At 40.0% G+C, this 27,258-nt stretch overlaps 1 protein-coding gene and 1 long non-coding RNA gene across 4 annotated transcripts in view; one reads left to right on the top strand and one right to left on the bottom strand.

Moving 5' to 3' along the window:
- mid2 (midline 2) overlaps positions 1 to 27,258 on the bottom strand; it is a 140,034-nt gene that overhangs the window by 72,643 nt on the left and 40,133 nt on the right. For 2 of the 3 annotated variants that reach the window (XM_034883403.1, XM_034883405.1), the window contains exon 1: positions 17,605 to 17,864. The exons of the other annotated variant lie outside the window; for it this stretch is intronic. The gene's annotated coding sequence lies outside the window, so the exon portion shown is untranslated. Of the gene's footprint in view, positions 1 to 17,604; positions 17,865 to 27,258 lie in introns of those variants that run through there. 3 annotated transcript variants of the gene reach the window in all.
- LOC117951630 lies at positions 1,659 to 27,044 on the top strand. The gene is made up of 3 exons (XR_004658220.1): positions 1,659 to 1,669; positions 9,779 to 9,788; positions 26,771 to 27,044. It is a non-coding gene; the product is annotated as an uncharacterized LOC117951630 (long non-coding RNA).

The following is a 27,258-nucleotide window of genomic DNA, read 5'->3' as shown; positions in this document are numbered from 1 at the left end:
ACTTCAGGAATGTTTGTGTAAAAAAGGATTTTCTTTAAATTCCTGCCTCTCTGTTCCTGAGTGTTTGACAAATAAAACAAAGGACGTCACACAAATCCCTGAGTTCTCATCTTACTCACAGAAATGAAAAAGTCATCACAGCAAATATGCTGTGGGATTAAACATTTGTCAAGACAGCAGAATCATAACAGGAAAACAATAAACAATATATAGATACACAGAGAATGAAACAGAATCAAAACCCTCAATTGTTAAGACGTTCATATCAATAAAGAAAAGTGTATGACCCTTATCCCAAATTTGTAAAAATGTTGACTGAATCAGCATTCTTACTTTACTTACTCCTTAGGACAGAGGTCAACAGTGCTGCCATTGCTGAGGTTAATGTGTTTAACAGAGCATGGTGTTATAATTAACACCAACGCTTTAACACAGCATCACCAGGCCCATTGAGCTTTACCTATGTCACTCTGGGGAGACAATGCCAGCCACGATAGGAGCAACTTGGGGATTGAAATGGCATAGCTTCATGGTAAAGGCGTTTCTTCTGCAGACTGGCACACACACATACACACACACACACACACACACACACACACACACACATCTGCACATTTACAAGCACAAATTCTTTTTTATCTCGTTGTCTCTCTTCATCTGCCAGTCTTGTTCATGTGAAGTGTCCATCTGGAAGGGGAACAGCTTGAGCCGGTGCTTGAGGAAAAGTGACTATAGTTTGTTATTTAACCTGTCTGGTCAGAGTGCATCCCCCGTCACTCTCTCTCTCTCTCTCTGTGGCTCAGCCACACACTTGCTATGCATCACTACACTACTCTTGTGCATCAACCTGTGATAACAACCTAAAGTTATAGGAATGAAAAACCGGGTTTGACTTGTTTACAGACAGTCACACACACACACACACACACACACACACACACACACACACACACACACACACACAGAGAGAGAGAAACTGAAAGACACAAAGCTGTGTGGCACTCACTCTGATCTATTGTTATGCTGATTAATGTAGCATTAATGGGATTTTTAGGTCTCACACAAAGCTAATTTGAAAACCAGATGAAAAAATAAAAGACATCATTGATGATGCAGTACTCAGCCTGAAAAGGCGGGTCTAGATAAACAATTTTCTGTAGTAAACAAATACACACACAGACTGTGAATTTCAATCTGATATGCTTTGTACCTATTCTTCTGACATTCAGGTTCACATTCAAAAGCAGAAAGCCATGTCAGTCAATGGATTTGATGATTTAGACATTCAAATCTGACACCCCAAAAGTAGCACACTGATGATGTGGTTTGTCACGCACAATTTTCTTCTTTATTTAAATACTAAAAATCCGTCTTTGTGTTTGCTTTGCCAATAGGGATCTGTATGAGCTTTAAGTAGTAGCACAGCATTCTGATGCCTGGGCTGGTTTCAAACACAATGGCAATCAGGCAGCTACCTTGCTACTGCGGAACGCTAAAGTTTAATCGCCATAAAGAATGGTAACAAATTGATGTCATTGCTGCATTTGTATCTATTAATACATGGTTTTATGCTTCAATTAACTTAAATAGGTGTGGCTGCAGTAATTAATTCCTCTTCCAGTTTAAGAGACATGACTTTGGGTAACGCCTCAAAATAGAAAAGACTGATGTCACGGTTTTTGTCATTTCAAAATCTTGCATAGTTGACAGAAGGCAAGTTAGTTTATTTATTTTTTTAGCAACCCGGTCCCCTAGGTTTATACGTGCATGTGTATGAATTGACTTTTTTGGTGCATGCATCATTATAAAAAACAAAGATGATTATCCTTGAATAAACAATCCAATTGTAAAAACCGAATTGCTTCCCACTGAATGGTAATCGCACAGCTGCAGAGCCAAAATAGGAGTTTAATGGACCCTTGATGATGCTGGGAGTCAAAACAAATCGCCACACCTTGGAACCAAAGACACAAGTGGACTCCCACTGCAGTAGTTGTATTTAATGTTTAGAAGCATTGTCAAGAGCACAAAAGCAACATACTTGCATTCCTGTTTAGTGGGGTTGGCAACCATATTTGCACTTAAAGTTGTTTTTTTCACATGGAATCCATATTTGATGTGCCTTTTCATGTGTCTGTCATGTGTTCAAAATCTTGGACTGCATTTACTGAATATCATTTATCATAAATATCATTAAACTGAAATATCATTAACATCAAATCAAATCTAATTGAATCTAAACCAGACAAGCCCCCCCCCCCCCCCCCCCCCCCCCCCCCCCCCCCCCCCACACACACACACACACACTCACACACACACACAGCTGTACTTTGAGCCCTTGGTCACTACTATAGTACCACTATCTATCAGCTTCATCAAACCTTGAGAGTCTACTGTACGGTGAATCACCAGTTTTCATTTTCGGATTGACAGTGTATCTGCCACAACTCATCCTCCCAGACCCCCACTCATTCCCTCCATCTGCACTCCTACTACTCTCTCTTCCGTAAATTTACCTGGAATCTATCCATCTCACTGGAGGCTGTCAATCATAGGCTTACACAGGAAGAGGAGCAGAAAATCACATAGTTGAGGTTTAAAGGCTTCAGAGAGCAAGATGAGAGTAAACAACAGCAGCGGGGGGGTCCAGTATTCCTTTTGCAGGGGCTTCGGAAAACACACCCTGAGACATTGTCTAATTTATACCTGTTGGATGGTGAAGTTGGAGAAAAAACAACTAAAGAGTGCTTTTTGGTAGTGGTTGAAAAAAACTGACATTACTCGGGAAATTAATAGCTCAAACAAACAGTTTAAAGATTAGTTAATAGGCAGTGAGGTAATTTACCATTTTCATGGTCTCTAATACAGTACAGGTAATGGAAAAATTAAAATGAGTGCAAAGCTTCCAACTTTAAAGGACAAGTTGAACAACAATTTATCAAACTAGTAAGAGTTATCACTCTCAGCGATTTTATTTCTAAAAAGCGACTTTTAGCTAATTTAGGGAAATCAGGGGAAAAGCAAAATTTGTTATATTTGAATGGATCACCATGCATGCTCCTCAGAGTAATCACAGTCCACAGCTCTCCTCCCAACAGCACGAGCTGTCTCCCTCTACTCTTGCGCCGTGCAGCAGGCAGTCAGCACACACAATCACTGAGGTTTTTAGAAGATAGTGCTAGCTACTTTCATTGGAAAAGAGTTTGCATCACTTTATCAAACACTCAGTATTCTGGAGTTTTAGCTTTGTGCATGTCACGGCACACAAACTGCATTGATGTTTCAGCTTATGCACAGATGGATGGATGGATGTGTAGATAGAGGATTACTTTAAAGAATGAAAAGAAAGGATGAAATTGAAAGAAAGGTTGGACATTTTTGGAACTTCAGTACATTTTATCCATACCACTCTATCAAAAGTAAAATTAAGAATGCACTAATCAGCAGAGGTGCTGGTTAGCTCTATAATTAACCTGTTATTGTTGTTTCATTTTGTGCAAAGTACGAGTGTAAAAAATGATAGATTGTGGTTTTATGTGCTGGAGTAGTTTTTCGCTTTGCACACCTAGTTGTCTGGGAAGCTCACAGTCACGACAAGACTCCACAACGTTTTTTGAATGATAAAACAAATATACAACATGCTAAAAAGTGAGCTCTAGAGGTGCTGGTAGGTGGATTTTGTCACGTGACAGAGCCAGGCTAGCTGTTTTCCCATTTCAAGTTAAATCGTTTATGCTAAGTGACTGCTGGCTGCTTGGCTTCACATTTACAGTACAGACATGAGAGTGGTATTAATCTTCTCATCCAACTCTTGGCAGAAAAGCAAAGAAGTGTATTTTCCAAAAAAAGTTAAACTATTCTTTTGTTAAAAAAATACTGTGGAGTAAGCCGAAATTAAGTAGTGACAGTTTAACTTCATTAGGGTTTCAATAGACAAGAGGGCGACAACATAAAATGTGTTGGTTAAATGTTTAAGGCCCAGTGTGCAATAGCACATTAGTTGTTTTCTAGGGGTCTGCCAGAGGCAGGTTGCATTCATGGTAGCCATCAGGTTGATTCTCCACAGTGGTTTGTGACTTCCACAAGAAGTTTTCATTCATTGCTTTATGAGGTTTCAAAATACCATACCTCCACAGAGAATGGACGGCCTGTTTGTGCAATGTTGGTAAATCAAAGACCCTTTCACATTATGCGGGGTACATATGAAATAGACTAACAAAAACACCCTAATGCAGCGCTGCTGTATGAATACTTCCATTAGTGATTGAGTTTACGAACTCATGCTCTGGCCCTAGATATGGCATTTACCCTAATCAGTCAATCCGTCAGCTGAGCATTTAAACCAGAAAGAAACGGGACATTGTTTGAGTGGATTCATAAGCATTCAGTCACACTAGTGGACTAAAATGCTGGCAATACATTTTAGCAATTTGAATTAAAAATACCCATAAGCATAAGACCCATGTTAGGACCAGGCACAGCTGACTTTTGCCAGACACCAAAAGACTACATTTATTTTCCCGCTATGGTTTTGGAAAAAGGAAATGGGGCAACCCCAAAAAGGAACAACCTCCAGTTGACCAGAACACGCAAACTGTGCATACAGTATTATTATATAAGTGGGATCAAGCTGCACATTAAACTTGTGTTACATTTCCGTACAGTCTTTGACAGGAGCCATGTGTCTCAATGCAGCCGTTTGATGGGATAAAAACGAACGCTTTAAAATATGATAAACTATCCAGGTTTCCTTTGGCCACCTCCTTTTATTCTCACAGTCTCTCTTCATCTTTTACTCTCTTCTTCCTCTTCTCACTTTTCTTCCCGCCTACACTTGCCTAACCTTTCCTCTCGCTATCAAATTTAATTTGCCTCATTGAACAAAACAATACAAACATGTTGTTGCCAATGGCATTCACAGGAAATACATATACACATGAAATATTTAATACTGTACTGATCGCTATACAATACACTACTATAAAAAACAATTACATTACACAATACGATACATTACAATTTTGTTTAATTAACAATATATATATATATAATATATATATATATATAATTACCATACGATAATCTGGAATACACAAATCTGTAATTTCAGGATCCGTGGCAGGCAGATCCATATTTAGCTGCCAAAGAGGCAGCTGTCCCTTTTCCTATGACTGCCAGCTTAGCTCTCTTCTGGGGTTAACATTGGGAAGTTTGGTATTTTTCCGAAGCGTAAATCTTTACCTAACCACCACCTCCCCTCTACTTCTCTCTCTGTCTTTCTGCAGCAGCCCTCAGAGCAGGGCTGGGTTCATCAACATGTGATTCCTATTCATAGAATGTAAACAGTAATACAGCCAAGCCGGTGTTTCCATTTCACATTCAGTCCAGTTGAGCAGGCTGGCTTAAGCGTCCCCCTCCAACAGCTACACTGAGAGGGCTCCTATTACAAAACCAATTTCAAAATAAATCTTGAATGATATGTTGCATTTTGACACATCTTGAGCTGCTATGTTGCTTACATCTTATCCATTTAGGAATGATGTTTAAAGAAAACAACACATCTGCCAACACTGCACTGCAAATTGATTACACAATTTAGTCGCAAGCTGCCTGCAAGAGTCCTTATAAGGGTAGCATTTCACCTTTTATTTTAAAAGATTTTCAAAAAAAAAACACTTTTTCAATTGCCTAGCAAGCATCAGACAGGCTTTAATGTCAGCCTGCTCTCTTCCACCCCAGAGTATGAAAACAAGGCAGCAGGCAGAGCTGTGACTCACTGTACCAGTTAACTTCCCATTCGTTGTTTACCAGTGTTAGGTCTTGATGGGGAAAATATGGGCTGGGACAACTCACCTCACTGTGCCTCAAATGATCTCAAGGAAACTTACGTTATTATGTAACAAATAATGTCACAAGAAAATTCAGCATGACTGATATTTGCACAGTAGGGAACTGACTGTTGGTCCAGTAATTGACGTATTGGATGTCATCCAAAGGTAACTTTAGCATTGCTATAATTTTTTTGTTTGTAAATCTAGTCATTTAGTGATGAGATACTGATATTTTAGTTTTACTTTATCAACCATGGACACAGTACATGTCTTATTAATTTTGTATGTATATATATATTTAAAAATGTATCCCTTGTTGTTCCAAATGTATCTTGCAGTTTATGTCATTATACAGTAATTTAGGGCTGGGACAATTCTAAAAGGTTGATTACAAAAATGTCAACTTGCATAATGTGCGTCCGAATAGAGCAAGCAGGGATTTGTCCCCTGAAGAAGCTGCGTCTTAAAAAAACATTGCTGCTTCTGTGTGTGTTTTTTTTGTTTTGTTTCTTACACATGACCAGTGTTTTACAATGTATCTTTACATGCATGTGTGTCTCACATTATAACAGACCCACATGACTCTCTAGTCTCGTCATTGTAGGTGCAGCTGGGTGTATGGTTGCATTATCAACTTCCTACAGTTCACACTTAGAGCTGTGGTTTCGCAATGTGAAATTGCGATAATTTATGGTTTTATATTCTCCTGGTTTGATTACTGCAACTCTGTTTTCACCTGTCTCAACAAGGACCGTCTACAACTAGTCCAGAACTCTGCTGCGAGCTCATTACATTGGCTTCCAGTCAACTTCAACATCCAATTTAAAGTTCTTGTTCTGACTTATAAAGCTCTGCATGGTCAGGAACCTGTTTATATCTCTGACCTGCTCTATCCGTACACTACTAATAGGTCTCACAGGTCTTCTAACATAGGATAACTGGTGGTCCCTCACGCTTGCTTAAAATCTAAAAGCTGACAGTTCCTTTGAAGTGGTGGCTCCAAACCTCTGAAACGCCCTTCCTACTGTCTCACGTTCTGCAGTCTCAGTTGAAGCTTTTAAAAAGCAGCTGAAGTTGCACTTGTTTAAATTCCCTTTTGACTCTTGATTGTAACTTTGGGTCTTAGGTTTTAATCTTTTAAATGATTTGTATTTGTCTCTCAATTTCTTTTTCTGGCTATTTTTCTGTTGGATCTTACTGTATTTTTGCAAATGTTTATCAGGTGAAGCACTTTGTGACTTTGTCTGTAAAAGGTGCTATATCAAATAAACTTATTATATTATATTACACCCACACTTATTTTCACAGCTGTGTTTGTTTCCTGTTGTTTTCCTTGCTTGTCAGCAGTGCTGATGAGGGCTCTAACGTGTGAAGGAGATTTGCTGATGAAATCTGAAAATGAAATAAACAATCAATTCTTGTCAAGGCCAAGCCAGACTTGCTAATTGGTTTAAAACATTTATACATGAAAGTGGAATGAAATAAGATTTTCACAGAGTTGTGACAGTGAGTAAAACACACCTCATCTCTTTCACCCTCCACTTAATGCTTCTGCCTGTTACAGCTTGGCAGCCTGTGGGTAATGAAGTTAATACTGTCAGAAGCCATCTCATCAGCTCTCTGAGGCTCTTTTGCTGCGGTGGGGAGCCTTATCAGGTCTCAACACAACACTGAGTAGCAACCATGCCCCAGCCTCACTTCCTGCTGCTTCCATTATTCATGTGCATTTGCCCAGGTGAGAACAAACCCGGGTTCAGAATTTGGCAGCTTATTAGATATTAAGACTCGGCTTAGCGTGCTGGAGGGGGGAACGGACGAAGAGCGAGGGAGTTACCGCTTACTGTTAAAAAGGCAAAAAAATGCAATCACTACGCAGGCTTCAAGCCCAATGGCTAGGGTTAGGGCTGTAAACTTTTGACCCAGGAAATCAGGCTTTAAGATGGGCCGTGGTCAAGTAGACAGTATCTCCTAAATCCCCTTTAGATATTTTGCTTGCAGGACTTGAATACACCGTCCATCTGTTTAATATATCTTAAAATACAACATAATGTCTTTATTTTTAGTACTCTGCCTCATTTGCTTTGCTGCCTGCAGTTCAAAACTTTTAAATACACTTTTGTCTTTAGCCACAATTTTTGCTGCTGGAGCTTATTAAAACTGTGTTTCCTCTCATATACACAAACAATATTGATTAATATTTTCAAAGCTAGTTCACCTTGAATGTTTTCCAAGAGTTTTCTATGACTAAGCACCACAGAACTAATATTTTGCAAGAAAATGATTCCTCTATGTGTATTGATGAAACTCAAATCAGATGATAGAGAGAAAATGCACAAGCTGCAGAACTTGAGAAATCTATTGTCTTGCCTTGAAGAAAACAAACTTGCTTGTGTTTACAATTGACTCCAATTCAGCTTCAATTTTTCTATATTTCTATCTGTGTGTACGTACGTGTACGAGAGCAAGGCGCCAAGTTAATGGCTTACCTTTTACTGGTATTTTCTATATATATGCAAATGTCCTCCACATAGTGTGAAAAAGCAATCTACGCACCACATAAACGGCACTTTCAGCTTCCGAAAAGAGGTTCTTTTCAGTGGGAAATTGCATCCTGTACACCTACATTAGACTGAAATGACAAAATGTCAAGAAAACAATAGCCCTCTGTATGAAGATTGACGATATATTCCGGAAAAGTTTTCCCATTGTGAAAAACCGCTGACGTCTTTAAATGCATCGTATTTGTGCTCTGAAAGGGCTAACTGATCCGTAAGACGCCAGCCACTTTATCAGTATCGTGCCAAACTGTATTAGCAAATGATGTTGTCCAAGCTGGCGTTATTGATTCTAGACGACAGAGGCAGACACACAGGTCAATACTAAGGTCTCAAAGACATCAACAATCCCGTTCGACAAATGTCCTTATTAAGAAAAATTTCTGAGCAAAAATAGCCTTCTCTGCTACTACAACGAATTTTCGACATTGTTCTTCCTCACTGTAAGATGAGGAACCAAAATGTTTCAGGGGGAGAAAAACCTATACCCTTGCAGCTATAGATTCAGCTAGTGTTTGCGGTGAGATATAGGGAGACAAAGAGTCAAGGGCAGAATGACTTGGTGGCAAACATGTGCTTCCTTGTTTATATGTGGGTGTGCTACCCTAGCGTGCATGCCGTTTCCTAAATCTGCCCGCATCGCCGGCCGGGGCTCAATCTTCCAAACGTATGCACAGCCTGCCAGCCAAGGGAAATACATTTATGCGTCTGATACAAAAGATAGCCCAGATGAAAGACTTTTGGAGTTGCCTCGGCTGAATCATCCGTAACCTCATTACACACAGTTGGAGCAACGAACCTCGTTTTGGGGACAACTCGGTCTCCCTCCCTCCTTTTCTCAAAAGAAAAAAAAAACGGTGTAAAATGACTAACTGAAATTGACATTTCAATATTTTAAACCTTAGATTGATTTTCCATTCAGCTCTGGTGGCCTCAGTTGGAAAGGCCTTACTGCTACACCTCATGCTGATATCCATACAGACCATGTGTGTCTGCATCGGCTGCTTTTATCCAAATGCAAAAGGAACCTTTCTCATGACCGCTAGATTAAACAGAACTGTATTGGGCTGTTAGTAGCGAGAAAAGGCTGCTTGACCAAAACCATAAAACACAAGCTTCTTCTGTTGGCACTCGGTCTAAAAAAAAAAATACATCCAGCAAGGCCATTTGCCACTTTCACTGTAAATGTAAATGGTGCCATTAATAAAGCAGGACATGTTTTTGATGTGTTACTAGGTGTCAGTGAAAGAGAGAGAGAGAAAGAAAGAGAGCGAGAGAGAGAAAAGAATACAGTAAACAAAAGTAGATGGAAAAAACACAAGAAGGTCAAACTAAATCAGCTCAAAAATAGATCCCACACCCAGAGAGAGAAAAACAATAAGAGCAATAAAGTTCCGAGAGAGTGGCGAGGTGGGAGACCTTGCCATCCGTGTGACCCCAGGGAGGTGGTTCCTGTCCTCTATCTCGCCGTCTCATTCTACAAAGTCAGAGCCTTCTATTTATACAGCACTGTAATGTTTGGCATTTCCTTCAAGGGGGGAGGGTATGAGCCATTGTTTTCCCTGGCTGCTGTTCGATTGGCTCAGCAGGCTCCATGTGTCAAAATGTCAGAGGCTTGTAGCTCTATATGTTCGATTAGTTTTATTTATCACGGATAAAAAATAATTTGTCCTTTCTCGAGATGGGAAATCTTGTTGATCTGCAGCTCAGAAAGCCGTTTGATGGATTGATCACTACACAATTGTTCAAAGGCAACAATGATGTTGCAATGATATGCAACACATAGTCATTGGAAACTCATCTGCAGTGGCGAGTAGTCACTCTAAACTGAAGGAGCAGACAACTCCACTGACAAAGAAGCAGGTAGTTTAATATCACAGAAACATGTACAAAATATACAGCCAGAATTCTAATGTGAAAGCTTTTTGAAAAAGAAAAAAGGCTTCTTTTTTTTAAAAACTTGGGGCAATATGGAGTTAGCTCTTAAATACTGTCTAAAACATTTTGAAAAATGTGTTTGTGAATTGAGAAAACAAAAAACAATCCCCCCTCCATACTGCCCCGCAACCAAAGCTGACACAAATCAATAAGTTGTTAGTTAAACAATAGCTGTCCAAACACTGCCGGCATTTTAAAAATAGCCATTCCCCAGGGCACTGCAAAACCAAAGAGAATAATTGTGAAGGTTAACAATGCCTGCTGCTATATCAAAATTGAACTGAACCGATGGCCTGGAAAGAGCTCAGTCCAAGCTGCTGCTGGAGGCAGGTTCACAAGCGCTCCCAATAATAGTAATGATGGGTCTGGATAAATGGTCAACTTCAGTGAAGCAAGTTTATATTTTATGGAACGGACAGTGTTTATAACTTCCTGTGGGTACTGACAGATGATCTAGGTTTAGCAGAGAGTCTTAGGAAGATATCAGAGATTCCTAGAGATCACTGTAACTGTAATTAACCAGCAAGAAAGGAAGAGAGCTGCTTTTAGAGAGGTATTCCTTAAAAAGTGCCTGCTGGGTGGATGAGTGTGTATGATGAAAGTATGTAGGTGCGAGCATGAGTAAGTCGGAAAAAGAGCCACATTTTTTTTCCCTCCTCTACCCCCATGACTTCTTGCCTTTGCTCTCTGCCCTGTTTAGCTATTAACCCTCCCCGGAATCCTACAAACATCCTTGAAGCTCAAAAGTCTTTTTTCACGGCTCTGTTTACACCTACCCTCTCGAACTGTCTCCTTATAGTTATTTTATCTCTCTCAGCCACCGTTATCCATGCCCAATCCCACTATTTTTATCACAACTATGCTTGCATTATAGAGTTTTTTATTATAGCTCCGTTAAATGTCCCAGGAATAAAGAGAGGGAAAGTTAGTAACAGGTTTCCCCCTATAATCTTAATTAAAACTAAATTCTAATGAATTGACGTGTGAAGCAAGCTAAGAATATTCTTGGATACTTTTTTTAAATTGTGCATTTTGTAGAATCTTCCATAATTCCATCCTCAGATGAAAAAAACACCTGAACACTATGCTCACATGGTATGATGAAGTACACATGTACAGTATTTACCCCTGGGTCACACCACCAGTCCCTGGGCAGAGCTCCACACCCGCCAACACTTCAATGGCTCCTGCATCCCAGAAAGAGGAGGTGTGGTTCACTCTACCCAACAGAGAGGCTTTTGGGATGGGCAGCATGACGGCAGAACTGGGCCTAATCCCAAGCTCCCGGTGCCAGCAGGTGAGATCATGGGAAACATGTGTGTCTCTGTAGGAGTATACACAGGCAGCTGGCTGTTAACTAGGATGATGGGAGGTTGGACGCCTCCTCAGCTCAGCTGCTGCCGTTAAGTTTGGGTGGAAAGAGAAGCCCCCTCTTTCCTCCTGTCCTGTTAGACCCTAGAGTTTTAAGTTTTTGTTGGCTGTTTTGCACACATCACAGCAACAGAACAAGCTAAGGCTGCAATTCACGACTACAGTTATTTTAGATTAAACCACTACCCAAATATTACTTTGACTATATTTTTTGTATTTAGTTCATAGGTTCAAGCTGTCAAGTTGCTTGATCATTAGACACAGTATTGGCAGTCGGGATGTCAAAATAAACCTCAACATTTACATAACATTTTTACTTCAGCTTCAAAAGAACGATTTATTTCTCCATGTTTACAGTTTGTAATATTGTACAGAAAAAAGTTGTCTCTTCTCCCATCTGTCAAGCTTTCATCTCTGCTTTCCCACACTCTCTTAAAGCTCCTCTCATTCACACATTTCTATTTACATCACCAAACAACAGTATCAATCCAACACCAACAACTGAACAGAGCTGTCATCTGTTAAAGGAGTCTGACTCATGTAAATATCAATATACACATCAAGTTGATCTATTTTTATTAAACTGAGCACCTACACTCGCTAGATTTTCCAAAATCTAGCGTCCTGCTAACTGACTGAGACTCTCTTTCTGATGCATCTGCGTACATCCGTTCAATGTCGTCCGAGTTCAAATTACATTTTTCTCACCTCCCAAATCAAACTAAATGACATGTAGACTGATGTGGAAGAAAGACCTAGCGAGCTACCTTGCTGATTACGTTTCCAAAGGCAACACTCTCAAGCAGCAACGGCGGACAATTAGATTTAAGCCGCGTGGGATTCCAATCCACACTGATGCTGTGAAATATTATCAAACTCTCTGGACATCCAGCCTTTACCCCGGGTGAACACAGCCAATAAACATTTTGTCTAATGTAGTAAAAAATGTGTTAACAATTCACCTGTTACTGTGACACATCTTTGAAGTAAAGCTTGTAATCTGTCGCACACATGCTCCACGAGATTATTTATTTATGACACTCAAACTGTGTATGTAATCCATTTTTCATGTGCACCACACTTGTGTACAGTGCAGTGTATATCACACTTAGGGTTGGGTGTTAATACGTTATACTCTGGGGTCTTAAAAATAGCAACAGTATCAGTTTCAATACCGTCATTAAAAAAATGCAATGCAGTTATATGGGAGGCAAGGATTAAATATTAAATATAATTTATTTAATGCCTAAAAATGCTTATGTGTGGGTATCATCACATGACAGTGTGGACAAGAGAGAGACAGATTGAGAGGGGGAAAGATGGCAAGTCGCACACTGAGTGACCTGGTCTCGAAGAACAACACGACTTCTGCAGTTTTCCGACCTAATGAGACGGGAGAGGTGTTTCAGTATTAGTGTTTAGTATTCAGTTTCCGAACTGTGTAGCCTTACGTCATGATTTCTAATTAGTCAACGTAATACCGTTTGACAGTATCAAAATTTGGATACCGCCCAGCTCTAATCACACTGCCATTGATGTCAACTGAAAAGGCTTGCACTTGTTTCAGATGACACTGGGACACACAGACGGAAGGAAAGAAAGTATCAGAAGAAGAAAAATGGACAGGAGTGTAATAAGTTACAGCTGAGCTAGATGACAAACTGATGACGGTCCGTCTGCGGCTGCAGGACCTGGAGCTCACCGCCAGGGTTTCAGTTTGAATGTTAATCAGCCAGCACAATCAGCAAACTATGGGATGTGGATTAGATAATGATGGGAATGATCACCACATTCGGCTTGGGGCTCTGATTGGTTAAAAACTGACCAAATTAATTCCAAAGTCATTTAGATCTTGCCAAAGTAAATGTCTCTTGATCCTTGCCAGACCTCAGTAAGCAAAGTGTACCTCATAGGCTGGCTTTAGGCGGCTAATGGTTTAATATTCAAGCCTTTACATTAAAGGGACAAATATAAAAGTTTGATAAATCCAAAAACATACAACTAGCCTTTTGTTTTGGAGCAGAACACCTAATATCTTCTTCAGCATTTCCCCCAAATATTGCTTATTATACAGTACATATGTGTGTTCTGCTCATTCAAAGTCTGAACTTTTCAGTTCAAAAAGCAGTGAGGTAGTTGTTTAACCCCAAACCAGTATCACCATATAATCACATTAATGCTGTTCTTGGCCCCAAAAAAGAAAATGAAGCAATGCTCTTTGCTAAACTACATACAATATGAAATGTATCTGGGAGACAGGCTCTGCCTTCATTCATTGCATGGAAGAGATCAAAGGAGTCTGGAAACAAAAACAGGAGGCAATCTGTCACACCATACATCCATCCATGGTATGTCTGCCTCGACTCCCACATTCATTCCCTTGATCCATTCTATTTCACTTAGAAACCATTTCCTCTGCTAATGAATACTCACCAGTAAAGACTTAACAATCTGTTAGGTGCATTCAGTTTTTGTACATTCCTCAACTAATCACTACAGCTTTCACATAATATGCATTCCATGCATATTATCACCTACATCATGCTACCCGTTACTGTGGCTTTAAAAGTGAGTAATTTTTTTCACTGAAAACAAGATTTATATTGTCTTTGTTTGGCTAATATGAATAATATGAAGGTATTTACTTCACTCCACTGCTGTCAGCCATTCAGGCAAAACTGGGTTGCCAGTTACTATTTGTGTTGCACCTCAGTCTACTGAATGGAAATGTTAGTGTAGAATAGAGGAGGAAGTTTTTTTTTAAAGTTTTAAAAAGTTTTTTTTTATTTTATAATATTTTATATATTTAATAGGATGAGCCTCTAGTAAAACAGTGCCTGGTTAGGGCCCAGGGAATGAAACTGCTGTTCCACCTGATTTGACACTTCCCATTTAACATAGGTAGAGCCACGCTTCCTTCTCTCTGTTCCAACTATTGTGGTTAATATCACGCTTGTTACATATCCCTGTGGTACATATTATGGAGATATATTTGGAAAAAGTTAGCTCTACATTGGCATGTAGAGCTAACAACTGCGTATGGACCATTCAATACTATGAACATGCTTACTTTAATGCTCCCAACACAATACTTTTACACCCAGCATAAAAGCATGTCCTCCTGGGTATTTCTCTAATTGTATAAAAGAGACCAACTTTTTTTTTTGTATTCTTACCACAATAGCACAAACACTGAAAACTAACAGCATATTTAAACCAAGGACAGACGATGGGTCAGACAATGCTATTTATCAATAGGAAACATGTAAATGGCAGCAGTACCAACTTCAGACAAGTTTCATCAAGGTAAATGAAAGACTTTCAAGGCCACTTAGAAATTAGATGTACATCTTATGTCACCTCTGAAATGAAGAGGAAAAAATGTTCTGCCTAACTGGGCTTACTTCTAAGCTGCTGAACACTAGACTTTATTTAAAAGTCGTCAAGGACTTTTGAGGACCTTGAGTTAAGGTGAGAAACACCATATAATTTATGATCTAATAAGTATCTGCCGACACCTAGATAAATCAGATAAATGTCACATGGCACTAAATGTAGAAAAAGGCCAGAGGGCAATCTGAGATATTATTTAGATTATTTTTCTATTGTTCAGTGACCTGCTGTGCTGTGTTATTAACACCCTGTTATGGTCGGATTGTTGCAGTCACTGCACACAAAGTCAAAGGATTTAAAGTAATAATTATCATCAGTATTATATTCGAGTTCATTTGTACAATTCTCCATTAAAGGGAACCATGCCTTTTACAACCCAAGGCTGTTACAAGCCATTGGGTTTTAAAGCTTTGTGTTAATGACCAAAAAACAAATACATGTATCTTCCTTGATCCTTTAAATTCACTTTGAAACCTTAGAGGACAACAATGTTCCCTTAAAGCTTTCATTTAACCTTAATATCCTTGCTGTCTTTGGTTAATAATGACAAGACCAAACAAAATAGGTTAACAGCAGGTGAAGCAGACACAAAATTGGGAGCTTTGCAATGTGCCTTGAAGCACTGACAGGGAACAGCACCCACCTTTCCTCAGAGCAGGAGAGGAAAGAGACTCAGGGTGTTGGATGGAAGTAGAGAGGAAGGAGACAGATGATTGATGCATGGATAAACCAACAGATAGAAAAAAGAGAGACACTTAGAATGAGAGGGAGAAAGGGAGGATGAGAGAGACCACAGGAAAACAACCCTAAAGATAGACAGTCAGGACAGGAAATGTATGGCTTTTGAAGGTATAAGTGACAGCCTAGAGCATTGACTCTTGTTTATTGAGATGGAAGCATACATGAGTGTGCCGATGTGTAATGGTAAGAGACAAGGCAGCGCTGAGGCTCTATGACAAAAAAAACAGAACCGGGTAAACTACTACAGTGAAAGACATGCACGGGGCTGATTGGGTTTGTGCTAAATCCAACGTATCATGCTTTCGCTTTGCACAGAGAGAGAAGGAGAGGGGCAGAGTATCAATCTGGGAAAAAGGATTTAAGATTCAGCAACGAGCCACTGATTTAAGTTAAAGTTAGACCCCAATAAAAACCAGATCACTACTCAAGATGTACTCTGTTCTTCTTCTGACAACAGTGACCTTCCCTGTTAAAGCTACCCTGACGTCTTAGCACACAGAGGCATTCAAAGCAGCCCGACAACAAACACATTCCCTCCTACTGTCAGCGGAGTTCAGCGGGATCATCAGCACACAGTTCACCACTGCATGAGCTGAATTATGTGCAGCGACACGTCAACACTCTCCTGACAACTTTGTGCATTTCAACACAATTTTGACAGGGTATTAATTCTGGAGCACGAGCTTACTTTGCTACTCTGTGGTGGATTTGTTTTTATTATTTAAAAGTCATTGCTTCGGATCAGCTGAAACCAAAAAGGATTTTTTTTGGCTTCATCAGTGTACAAACAACATGTGCCTTTCTGCCAAACTATTAGTATTCAGTGAGACGATAAATCTTTGGGAATATTAAAATGTGAAAAATGAATCAACATTTAATTTACGTTAAAAATATATTGCACAACCATCACATCTAAACTCTTAAGACCAGTATTACAGGGCTATTATGGTGATTCTTAAGAAACCGATAAAAATAAATAATAAATTTCACTAGTTATTATCAAAGACACGCCTCAAATTCTACTGTACAAAAATACACAAGAACAGTTTAGGTCATTGTTTTTCTGGTGGAAAAATAAGAATGCCAAGAGGACCCATACATCCAAAACAAAAACAAATGTAAATAACCCCAAGTGTCTCAACTGAGGCTGAAACTAACATAAGCCGTAACATAAGCAGAGGGACACATGTACTTGTTAAAATTGTTGAATCTAACTGCTGAATCATTCGAATAAGAGTCAGCATCCTCTGTGCAGCAGGGGTGAGCTACGGGCCACCCTGTGGTCCGATGGGAGTTACAGGGGACTTCCAAGCAAAATTCCAAGTAGAAATCCTGTCATTTTGCCAATCCCAGTGAGAAAAACCTGTTAATCTTATGTCTAGTCTCACAGATCTACACAGGATACTGTCCTATTTGGTAGCTCGCTAAACCAACAACTGTCCATATACCTATGGCAAAATATCACTGCATGTGTTTGGACATGCAACACACAAGAAACGCTGTACATAAAGCACCAAGTGTCTAAGTTTGAGGATTATAGGCTACCAGCGGTCTATTTCAGACAGGTTTGTTTGAATCTGGTCCATTCAAGAGAATTCTAACGGAGAACACAACAGCACAATGGCAGTGGATGGTGGAAAAATTAACCACCGGTTCCCGTCTCTATCCCTGTGCGCCTTTCTCACCCCGGCGTGTGCCACAGAGCTGAAGCCCACACAGCGCCAGAGCCGGCCAGACACCTCTGAGCGCGGAGGGGAGGGGTTACAGACACCTACCAGCTTTACATGCCCAACTCTTTTTTCTTCTGTCATCTTGAACGTAGCCCAAAATGAAGTTAGAAGAAACAGAGTAGAGATGGCCAGACAGATCCGAGCCGGGATAGGCCTACTGTGGAGGACTCCTTCTCCCAAAAGTCTGTTCCACACGGCGCAGCGAGAAATACCAGGACCGGTGCGTTCAGTGTGTGAGGCTGCACCGCTCCGCCGGCGACAAGCAAGCGGAATACTCAACTTTGGAAAAATGAGAGAGGGAAGGAGACACACCGAGAGCGAGAGAGCGAGCGAAAGAGAGAGAGAGAGCGAGAGAGAGAGAGAGCAGACAGACAATCACAGGAAAGCGGCTCCTCCTACCCATACAATGCAAAAAAGAAAAAGGCAGCAGATAGAGACGCTTTAGTGTAGAGTCGGGCATGTTAGGCTACTACAAACTGTATCGCGCGGTCACTGTATAGCCTAATTTCATTTAGTGTGTAGCAGCACACTACACGTCACACTTCGTCAAACTATCGACTTTACGGAAGGAAATTTAACTGGCAACTGCTGCTCAGTAACAGAGTTACACAATGAGGTCACCAACGGCAACAGAGGCAGTTAGAGGAGATGACAGCAGTTTTCCAACCTGCATGACAAATTAATTAACAACCACAATTGCCCTTCATTTTCTTTTCTGGAAAATGATGCAACTCTGGGTAATAAAGCAGGCCTCAGATATTAAACGTCCTGCTTTCTTCTTTACTATCAATAAGTAAAACAGGGAGGTAATACATTTTCAATTCCACACAAAATAAAAAGGCCCAAAGGCGGCAATTAGAATATTCATTGATTTCAACTTGGGCAAAAGCTGTTTAGAATAAGGGTGATATCACACTTTAATTTCCTGGATTAATTACATGATTGTGTGCGTGTGTGTGTGTGTGTGTGTGTGTGTGTGTGTATGTATGTGTGTGTGTCTCAAGTAATGCCTCTGTGTGTTTCAGTGTGCGTCCAATACTCCTACACAACAGTCAGTTACTTGATGTATGGCCCACGTTTAGTGTAGTATTCCCATTGTATTTCTACAGGATACCACACAAACTGGAGCCATAAACTACAAAAAATATGGATCAGAGAATCAGCACATCTTTGTTCTGAGCAGGCGTGTGTACTGTCTGTGTCTGCAGATGTGTGTGTGTGTGTGTTTTAGTGTGTGTGTGCTTGGAAACAGTGCAGAGGTTAAGAGGTTTTGTAGAGCTTTTCAGCAGACTGCTGTAGCCTGCTGTTGCTGCTCTCTACCAGTCTGTCCTGCACATGTCGACAGAACACTGCTTGTAATACACTTTGGTCCCCATGCATTGCTCTTTGCATAGGGGCGCATATTCACTGGTTAAACTGTGGTTGCCTCATTGTAACAGATGCCAAAAATAGCCAGATTTATGTAATGCTGAGGGAAATGATACTCCAAACTGATCACACACTGCTTTAGGCTCCTACAGAGTTTAGAAAGGTTTATTTGACATTTCGATAAACTGTGTACAAAATATTTAAAAGCCAAGTTCAAAGGATGCTTTGAAGACTTATTTCTGACTTTTGCCGCCAAAAATATCTCATCACTGGTCATGTCAAATACCAAAAGCTTTTTCCTCTTTTATCAAAAGGTAGTAGTCTATATACAAATCTCTAATAAAACTTTACTGAAGTCATTTTAAGGCATCACTGCTAGCCAAAAGAGATCATAAGTAGTATTGTCTGACACTGAAGACATACATTTAGATTTCTGAAATGTGAAAAACTTCCACTGGCATCCAATGGTTTACCAGCTAGTCTAATGAACCTACAGTGTAGAAAGAATCAAAACACAGTAAGTAGGCGGCTGTAGGTAACCAGACAAGGTGTGGCCGGACAAGCTGGTATTCTCCACGACTTGTCAACAAGAGCCACCGCAAATCGTCTGAGAGCCTGTCTGTTTCTTTGAACTTACTGTTTACTATATTTACCCGTCTGTTTATATTCAATATACCTACAAACACAGATGTCATGCCTGTTCTTGTCTTGATAACTGTTTGTGGACCTTCTTCCTGTCTGTAACGTTGGCCTCCCAGTGTGCAAATCTGTTCAGCACTGTACACAGTACAAGTACAGTCTGTCTGCTGTGATTGTTTTTCCACCAGAATACTGGGAAATCTTATCACTGTGAAGCCAAGGGGGGGGGGGTTTCTAGACAAACAGGTAGAATGTTTTTTTTTGTTTTTTTTTATCTCATTTACACGCTCCATGCTAAATTCCCACACATTGTCTTTATGTGATAGGGATTTCTTAAAGGAACACCTTTTCTTGAGTTTAAGGGTTTAAGCCAGCCACATGTAAATATTTAACTTTAATTCGGTATTTCGGATTTTGATAGGTCTTTGATACTTTGAGTCTGATAAAATTGTTGATTGTCCGCACAGATTTTAGCCTGGATCCGGCCCCAGGCATCCACCAGTGCATCTTCACTCAGATATCCTCACTGACCACGTGGACATCTGATTTTTGTGACTGGGAGTCGTCTCATCTGAAGGCAGCTCTAGCATCCAGCACTCTAAATGAACTCAGCAATTTGCGGTGCTGGACAGAGCTGTTGTGTGATTACTCTTAGTTTTTACGGAGCAACCACTTGCTGCAGGGCAGTGGCTAGTCAGATGATGGCTACTGATCATTTGTTTCAAGACTGGCTTGAGCTACTGGGACTCACCTGCTTCCACACTAGCTTTTATTACACCATACTTCCATTTGATTACACAAAATGTACAAATAAAATGTATTACAGTAGTAGCATTTCATTAAAAGAAACTAGTTCAGGTAGTCAAATCAAGCCTGCTGTTACACTCACGTGAGATACTCTCTTTCCTGTAATCATGTATCTAATGCTTCAGTGCTTTGTTAGCTCTTTTGCTGCCAAACTGCTCTTTCAAAGCTATGCTGTCACTTGCGGCTGCGAATCCCGCTGCCTCTGCTGCTTCTCTTCACATAGCATTTTAAAAGCCCACATCCAACCCGGTAAACTGTTAAGTCGCTGTTTCCCCTTGGGGTAAAGTTATTATCTTCACTCCCTACTCCCTGCTGTGCTGAGTTTGGTTCTTTGGGTGGAGTGACAAGGTCATAGCCTAGATGCCAAATATCCTTGCTTTATGTAGTCTACATTTACATAAAAAAATCAATTCCTCGTGAGTTGGCTATATTATTTCACTCTTTTAATAAACTCTTGATTCAAGTTGAGAAATTATTTTTATACAAAAAGTTACTTGGGAAGTGACTAATTTACTTTGCCACATGTGGCTGGGACTCTGATATTACTGCATTATTGTATGGTAACATTGTGTTGAAGCAGAATTTATTTGACTGTATTTAAATGGAAAGTTTACATCTGAAAACAAAAGACATGATCAATCAGTGTGTTCACAGTAAACACACTGGCCACTGGAGACTTGGCCTCACTATTGTGCTGCTGTGGCCCAGGCATGGGGCATATTACATATCAAATTACCATCAGCACCACTAATAGTGTGTGTGTGTGTGTGTGTGTGTGTGGGTAGAAGTGCATTATAAATCACCAACACCACACAGTGTGTCCAGAGGAAATGCCTCAGGTCCTCTCTTCCTCTTTCCTTTCCCAACCCACTGATCATCAGGGACTTATTGTACAGCACCATGCTCTGTGTACTGAAGCAACATGAAGTGATGGGGAAAAATGCTCACAACAGGGACATAAAAAAACATAGGAATTATTTGGCCTACTGCAGAAAGCTCAAGATAGGGATCTGGTATTCTGTGCCTGCATGTGTTTCTTACTATTGTGGTACGCTAATATGTACACTGCTGTGGAAGTGGCGATCATTTCATTTCACTCCAATTTTACTGAATTGTGATTATTAATTATTTGGTTACAATCTTACTCATTCTTAACCTTGGTGAGACAACTGGGAGACGTTAGAGTGTGAAAACCTTTAGCAGCCTCACTTTCATTTGGCAAGAAATGTTTCCAATAATCTAACCGCAATTCACAAAGAAGAACCAATAACAGCTTTGTAACTCAACAACTAGTATTTATCTTTCCATTTTTTTAGTGTGATAAAATGCCCCAGGTTGGTAGTAACACTTTCAATGTAGATAAAGGTAACATCCTCTAGGCCTTCCTTTTCTTCATTCCGAATGGACGCCCTCATAAACAGATCAATGAAATAATCAGACAAGTTTCTGGATGTTGCCTCGCTCCATCAGCTTTCCATTATTCCCGCAACTTCAAATCTGATATTTTTCACCAATAGAGTCAGACTGCAGACATTATGTTTTTACTTTCACCTACAAAGACAAACTCAAACAAAAACTCAATTGGTATGTGACACAGCAACAAGTTATGCTTCTCCAGTGAAGAATTTAAGGCACTGTGGTTTGTTAAATGTTGGCATTTTACTTAAATAGAACGGAGATTGTGTTCTTTCCCCTCCGGAGTCCTTAAAGTTACAGTTAAACATTGCATGCAATTCTAAGTCGTCATTTAGCCTGATGTAAATGTGCCCAAAGTGTCAGCTCTGCTACTGTAGACATACTACCTAAAGTAGAATCTATAATCCACCCATTTGCTTCCTCCAGGATGTAGTTTGACGTATTGAAGAGAGGCCTAACTGTGAAGTGGTGCATATATTTAGACAGGCAACAGGTCAGATCTGTGTCACCATAGCGACAGGATCAGCTCTAAAGCTGTTATGAGAAAACTATATAGGCTTCCAGTGTAAACCAAACTGAACACATAGTGACCCCTGTCTGATTAAATGACACTATGTCCTTTGAATGGAAACTGTGTGTGTGTGTGTGTGTGTGTGTGTGTGTGTGTGTGTGTGTGTGTGTGCGTGTGTGTGTGTGTGTGTGCGTGTGTGTGTGTGTGTTTGTGTTTGTGTGTTTGTGTGTATGCGTACACACACGCTCAGCAGAGGTAATGCTCAGACTTTCTTATCATAGTCACACTGCCTTCTTCACCCTCTGGCTCCACTCCACACCAAGACAGGCTGGAGCCAAACAGACTGTCCACAGAAAGACAAATCTAAGGAGTCACTACTACTTGAACAAAAAAATATAACACAAACTTATGAAAACCAAATGTCCAAATTCCACCCTTATAATATTTATAAAAGGTATTTGGATAGACGTAGCATTGATCTATACACTACCATATTTGTGAAATATGAGAGACAGGACATCAGATGATCCTTCTAACTGTATTTGACCTTTGCAGCTGAACTGCAGGCCTGGATTTGATACTACACTTTGGCAACAGAGATTTTAATAGTTTGTATAGTCCACTATTTGTCATAATTACAGTGGTTATCTAGCCACTAATGTTTCTAGATCATAATTTATAATAAATAATATTAGGACATTATAGAACTCAGATGTGTTAAGGGGCTTTGGGCCACCTCATTAGGATTGGCAGACAAAAAAACAGGCACAACCGATTTGTCAAAAATGGTTGGATGTCTGATGGAGACTAGAGCTTGAAACAGTCATCTGTACAATTTAAGAGCACATGTATTTTATGGTTGACTATTGAACTATGCTGTTCCTTTGCACAACCTAGAAACATGCAATTCTCTCTCCTTTCAGAAGATGTACTAAATGCATCAAAATATAATTACAACTACAGTGCATATAAAAAAGAAAAAAAGGTCACCAGACCATGGAAGAGAAAATCTAAAATAGAAATGGAAAAGATCATAGATCTTATTAGTAAAAATAACTGAAAACACTCAACAGATAGCAGAAAACATTACAGCAACACTACCCAACACCAAGCATTTCATGACAACACTGTAATACTCAGGTAACTTCCTTTGATAGCATGGCTGTCTGTAACCTTTAAAGAATATCTGGAGTAAGATTCAGCTTTCAAAATTTGTTTTCATAATGTCACGTTCGTGTTTTCTGCTTGAGAAGCTACCCGGCTTGGAAACACGCAGCTTGTTGTCAGCTGTCAGAATCTTTAGAATCACGGGAGCTGCATTTTCTTTTCTTTTTCTCTAACGCTGCAACAAGTTGGTGCTTGGTAGCACCAAACAGTATCACAGTTAGCAGAGTGGTCTGTTTCCAGAGGCCAGAGGATGACTTGTTTGTGTGTGAGTTGCAGATAGTTTCAGATACAGCCCAACTGGGACACATAGCTCTTATTAACAGTTAGTGGGTCCCAACTCTGCTGTTTTGTTACTGGTGTCTGTCACAAAGCCATTATTATGTATTTTACTTTATGGTTACCTAATGTACTGCAGGGGCGGATTTTAAATGGCTCACAAAAACAGTAATGGGAAGCAAACAATATACAAAAAACATTCTGTTTATGTGTCTTAACCAGATTTCACAGACAAGGTTGAGGGCGAGACATGGGAGTTTACAGAGTACAGTACCAGATAATTTGATGGCAGACCTAAAACTCACTTCCTATATTGTATTTACTTCAAATTCATTCTGTTGTCTGAAATCCAAAAATCCAAACCCCAGGATCGGATTGATTGGTTGAACAAGTACTGACCTGTCACTCATAAGGAAATTGAACCAACAAAAAAATACAGAACTTTGAATTAAAAAGGATTTCTACTCAAATGTTTAATGTCTACTTCTCTCTCAGATACTTTCTTCATAGGAGAGCCTTGATTGTCTACATTGCAGATATATTCACAATTGAACACTTTTGATTACATTTGGATCACAGATCCAGCCTTTAAAAGACATTCCAAATTAGAGTGCTGCTTAGCATTGGTCAATTATGCAGATATAGTCAATTATGTAAAATACATAACTCACATCCTCTGGGCACCACGGAAGTCGTTTAGGATTACAGACATTTGGAAATTGCTCACTCACCTTATCTCTGTCACAGTGGACCAATAGGGCCCTCCTGCTAAGCACTCATAGTTTAATTTCCCTTTTTTAGCAAAAGACCTTTTGCTCCCTCCCAAGGGTAGCTGCACACTGCATTAGTTTTAGCCTCAATAACCTTTTCCTCCTCCATTTGGATGGCTTTACTGTGTAATAATTGAAAGGTTCTTGGACCCAGACTCGGATGACATGAAGGGAGGCAACACTGAGGACATTTGCATTAGTCTCGCTTTACCAGACCTTCCTGCACTGCGCTGCGGAGGTAGGTCTGGCTAGTCCACATAGCATCCTGGTCATCCACCTGAGTTTAAAATTCCAACACAAAGAAAGCTGACAGTATCTAACATCGGAAAAAAGACATGCATTCGGCGGAATTTCCTGCGGTACCAGAACAATCATGGAAGTGGAACGTTGAGGACATAGGCTACAGTCTCGCTGACCGATGACTGGATGATGATGATCAATCACTGTATGTGTGTGCGTGTGTGTAATATACAGTATGTACACATAAGGCACACACACATACACACATACAATTCTTTATTACATAACCTACAACACAACTGCAGCCCCATGCAAAACCATCACAACAGTGAGAATTAATTATTTCATATAAATTATGTGTGAGACGGTCAACTGAAATAAAATAATCACATAATCAGACTGCATTGTTGGAATAAAACAGTCACTGGTGTACAATAAATAACATTACTGGTTATTGGTGAATAAAGCAAGAGTGTATTACAGACGCTGCTACCGCAGCAGAAGTGAAAAAGACAGAAAGCCTGTGAGGGAGACTGGAGACATAAAAAGCAAAAACACAGAGGAGGCAGATAGAGAAAATATGGGTCAGACAGAGAAAGGCAGGAAAAGCTAATGTAAATCAGAATGTGTAAACATGTACAGGCCTAATCTCATTATCCATCATCCTCCTGGGTATGTGATTGGATGCTTGATTAAATCAGGAGATGAAAGAAAAGAGGTAGAAGACATAGACAGAGGTAGGAGGGAGGAAGGTGATTAAGTATCCAAAGAAGAAGTAAATAGAGTATGGAGCAGGCAACGGTGAAGACTCTACAGTGTATTGTATGCTGGGAGCTGCACAACACTCATGAACATATGAGGGATGTATTTCCAGCATATTAAAACAAATGGAGAGTTTATGTCAAATTGCATAACATATGAAAGTAACATCTCATCTGAAAACATGTTCAATTCTCGTAAAACCATTCAAAGTACATGAGGACAATATATATGTGAATATTTATGTGATGATGTGCAAGATTGGAGTTATTGTAACCATAATTTTTTCTCTAACAGATGGCCCTTCATAAATATATCTGTTACTGTTGTGAAAATGATTTCTGTAAAATGGCACTGTAACTGATAGGAACAACTGTTCAAAACAATTTAAGCAAACTATAACCAACTGTGTTGGAAAAGTTTTTTTTGCTACAGAGCATATGCAGAGAATACAATGTTTGCATCTAAAATCAGAGTGGGGTAATATTTACACTTCATACTCTAATTACTCTTGTCACCTCCTCCTTTATCCAAGTACTGTACATTTGGGGATCAAGACTAATGTGGGAGGGACTATCTAGTAAATTATAATTAATATTACACATTGAGGTCAAAATTAGGCTAACCAGCAAATTTATTTCTGTAAGAAAATAACTATCAATAATTATCAACTGTAAAATACAGTAGTAGCAGTAGTAGAAGTTGTAGTAGTAAAGGGATGATTTATGGATACTTTAGACCAAAGGGATGAGCGAGTAAAAACGCCTACAATATTTTCCTTGATTTATTATTCATATTCAGTACTGATTGCATGTCCTTCTTGCATCCTTTAAATTGCTCAATTCTCGGTTCAGCAGCAAATTACCTCTTAACTGTTTAAAGGCCAACTAAGGGTTTGAGGCATGTCTGTGCGGTGTGTTCACGCGTGTTGTGTGAGAACATTTATTCTGCTTGACCTGATATTCTCCCCTTTGGCTGCACCTGCCAGGTTGGGGTGTGGTCCCAACTATTCACTTTTGCGTAAGGATCTCGGAAAGGAGGGCATGCAGAGGTGGAAGATAGTTTGTGTGTTAACAAAGACTGTTGTCACAACAGATTTTTTGAGAAGCGAGTAGTGAGCGTAGGGAAATACTGACACGAGGAGGGAGTGTTTGTGAAAACTGACTTAACCCCGCCGACTGGCAGGTAACAAGATTTAGATGGAGATTGTTTGAGGAAGCGAGAGGGAGACAGCCTCGAGCGAACGGACATGCTGCAGAAGCATACTGTTTTCCCCTCCATGAGCTGGGGCTGGCCATGCCTAGAGAGAGACAGGGCTAAAACAGCTCAATTGAGGGCTGTCTGCGACTGACAGTGGACGTCGGAGCAAGTGGGCTATCTTCAGAGGCAAAACCATTCAGTGTTCTGGTTGAGTCAGTTTGACACAACACAAAACCCCTACAGGAGTAGGAGGGACATGCATTCATTCAGACCAGTTTAGTCGCATTCTCACGTTGAACGCAACACGTTGGGAGAGAAGGCAAGGGGATTAATGTTACCGACAAGGCTAACTTTTGTTACTGTGTGTCTAATGAGCAAGGTTAGCTTAGCAGCTCATAACACTGTCAAAATCAATAACTTTGCACATTAACTGATTATCAGGGTGCTTGGGCAGGCACGGAGCCAGTTCTGAAGAATGCAGGAAAAGAAGCTGTAATGGTTTTTCAGCACAGCACCACCCTGACTGTGCAAGAGTAGCAAGGCTTG

Source organism: Etheostoma cragini, chromosome 10 (genome assembly GCF_013103735.1).
Source record: "Etheostoma cragini isolate CJK2018 chromosome 10, CSU_Ecrag_1.0, whole genome shotgun sequence".
NCBI classification, from domain to species: Eukaryota; Metazoa; Chordata; class Actinopteri; order Perciformes; family Percidae; genus Etheostoma; species Etheostoma cragini.
Note: the sequence above shows the minus strand (reverse complement) of the source record. Positions and strands in the feature narration are given on the sequence as shown.